This window comes from Oncorhynchus gorbuscha, unplaced genomic scaffold, assembly GCF_021184085.1.
Source record: "Oncorhynchus gorbuscha isolate QuinsamMale2020 ecotype Even-year unplaced genomic scaffold, OgorEven_v1.0 Un_scaffold_1849, whole genome shotgun sequence".
Classification (NCBI taxonomy): Eukaryota; Metazoa; Chordata; class Actinopteri; order Salmoniformes; family Salmonidae; genus Oncorhynchus; species Oncorhynchus gorbuscha.
Window position 1 is genome coordinate 62,707 of NW_025746515.1, and position 2,393 is coordinate 65,099.

Sequence of the window (2,393 nt, forward strand, 5' to 3'; positions counted from 1 at the left end):
TCATGGTACTTCAGTAAAGGTTGAAGTAGTGACTGCAGTAAGCCCAGTGGTGGGAATAGTTGTATTGTTGAGTTAGTATCCAGAGCTACAACAACAATGTGTGCTGATTGAACCAAACTAAATAGTTGGAGAATGCAGGCATCAATCCAGCTACCTCTCGCATGCGACGCGAGCGCTGTACCATTTGAGCTAATCCCCCTGCGGCTCCAATCAGAAGTATGAAATCTCAATGACCGCACTGCCAAATCCCTTGTCCATAAGAAAGGATACTTTTTAAAAAGTATGCTTGCATCAGCTGTCTAAAAGTATTTTTTATGGTAGTTCAGTAAAGGTTGAAGTAGTGACTGCAGTAAGACCTGTGGTGGAAATAGTTGTATTGTTGGGTTAGTATCCAGAGCTACAACAACAATGTGTGCTGATTGAACCAAACTAAATAGTTGGAGGATGCGGGCATCGATCCCGCTACCTTTCGCATGAAAGCGAGCGCTCTACCATTTGAGCTAATCCCAATGCACCTCCAACATGAATTATGAAATCTCAATGACCGCACTGCCAAATCCCTCGTCCATTAGAAATGATACTTTTTAAAAAGTATGCTTGCTTCAGCTGTCTAAAAGTTTTTTTCATGGTAGTTCAGTAAAGGTTGAAGTAGTGACTGCAGTAAGCCCAGTGGTGGAAATAGTTGTATTGTTGGGTTAGTATCCAGAGCTACAACAACAATGTGTGCTGATTGAACCAAACTAAATAGTTGGAGGATGCAGGTATCAATCCGCTACCTCTCACATGCTAAGCGAGCGCTCTACAATTTGAGCTAATCCCCTGCAGCTCCAATCAGAAGAATGAAATCTCAATGACCGCACTGCCAAATCCCTCGTCCATAAGAAAGTATACTTTTTAAAAAGTATGCTTGCTTCAGCTGTCTAAAAGTATTTTTCATGGTACTTCAGTAAAGGTTGAAGTAGTGACTGCAGTAAGCCCAGTGGTGGGAATAGTTGTATTGTTGAGTTAGTATCCAGAGCTACAACAACAATGTGTGCTGATTGAACCAAACTAAATAGTTGGAGAATGCAGGCATCGATCCAGCTACCTCTCGCATGCGACGCAAGCGCTCTACCATTTGAGCTAATCCCCCTGTTCATCCAACAAGAACTATGAAATCTCAATGACCGCACTGACAAATCCCTCTTCCATAAGAAAGGATACTTTTTTTAAAGTATGCTTGCTTCAGCTGTCTAAAAGTATTTTTCATGGTAGTTCAGTAAAGGTTGAAGTAGTGACTGCATTGAGCCCAGTGGTGGAAATAGTTGTATTGTTGGGTTTGTATCCAGATCTACAACAACAATGTGTGCTGATTGAACCAAACTAAATAGTTGGAGGATGCAGGTATCGATCCCGCTACCTCTCACATGCTAAGCGAGCGCTCTACAATTTGAGCTAATCCCCCTGCATCTCCAATCAGAAGTATGAAATCTCAATGACCGCACTGCCAAATCCCTCGTCCATAAGAAAGTATACTTTTTAAAAAGTATGCTTGCTTCAGCTGTCTAAAAGTATTTTTTATGGTACTTCAGTAAAGGTTGAAGTAGTGACTGCAGTAAGCCCAGTGGTGGGAATAGTTGTATTGTTGAGTTAGTATCCAGAGCTACAACAACAATGTGTGCTGATTGAACCAAACTAAATAGTTGGAGAATGCAGGCATCAATCCCGCTACCTCTCGCATGCGACGCGAGCGCTGTACCATTTGAGCTAATCCCCTGCGGCTCCAATCAGAAGTATGAAATCTCAATGACCGCACTGCCAAATCCCTCGTCCATAAGAAAGGATACTTTTTAAAAAGTATGCTTGCTTCAGCTGTCTAAAAATATTTTTTATGGTAGTTCAGTAAAGGTTGAAGTAGTGACTGCAGTAAGACCTGTGGTGGAAATAGTTGTATTGTTGGGTTAGTATCCAGAGCTACAACAACAATGTGTGCTGATTGAACCAAACTAAATAGTTGGAGGATGCGGGCATCGATCCCGCTACCTCTCGCATGCGAAGCGAGCGCTCTACCATTTGAGCTAATCCCCCTGCACCTCCAACATGAAGTATGAAATCTCAATGACCGCACTGCCAAATCCCTCGTCCATTAGAAAGGATACTTTTTAAAAAGTATGCTTGCTTCAGCTGTCTAAAAGTTTTTTCATGGTAGTTCAGTAAAGGTTGAAGTAGTGACTGCAGTAAGCCCAGTGGTGGAAATAGTTGTATTGTTGGGTTAGTATCCAGAGCTACAACAACAATGTGTGCTGATTGAACCAAACTAAATAGTTGGAGGATGCAGACATCAATCCCGCTCCCTCTCACATGCTAGCGCTCTACCATTTGAGCTAATCCCCCTGTTCCTTCAACAAGAAGTA

At 42.2% G+C, this 2,393-nt stretch overlaps 1 non-coding gene across 1 annotated transcript; it reads right to left on the minus strand.

The window, feature by feature from the left end:
* Positions 1 to 1,994: 1,994 nt before the first annotated feature.
* On the minus strand, positions 1,995 to 2,067 carry trnaa-cgc. Its single transcript has one exon. It is a non-coding gene; the product is annotated as a tRNA-Ala (tRNA).
* Between the last annotated feature and the right edge of the window lie 326 nt (positions 2,068 to 2,393).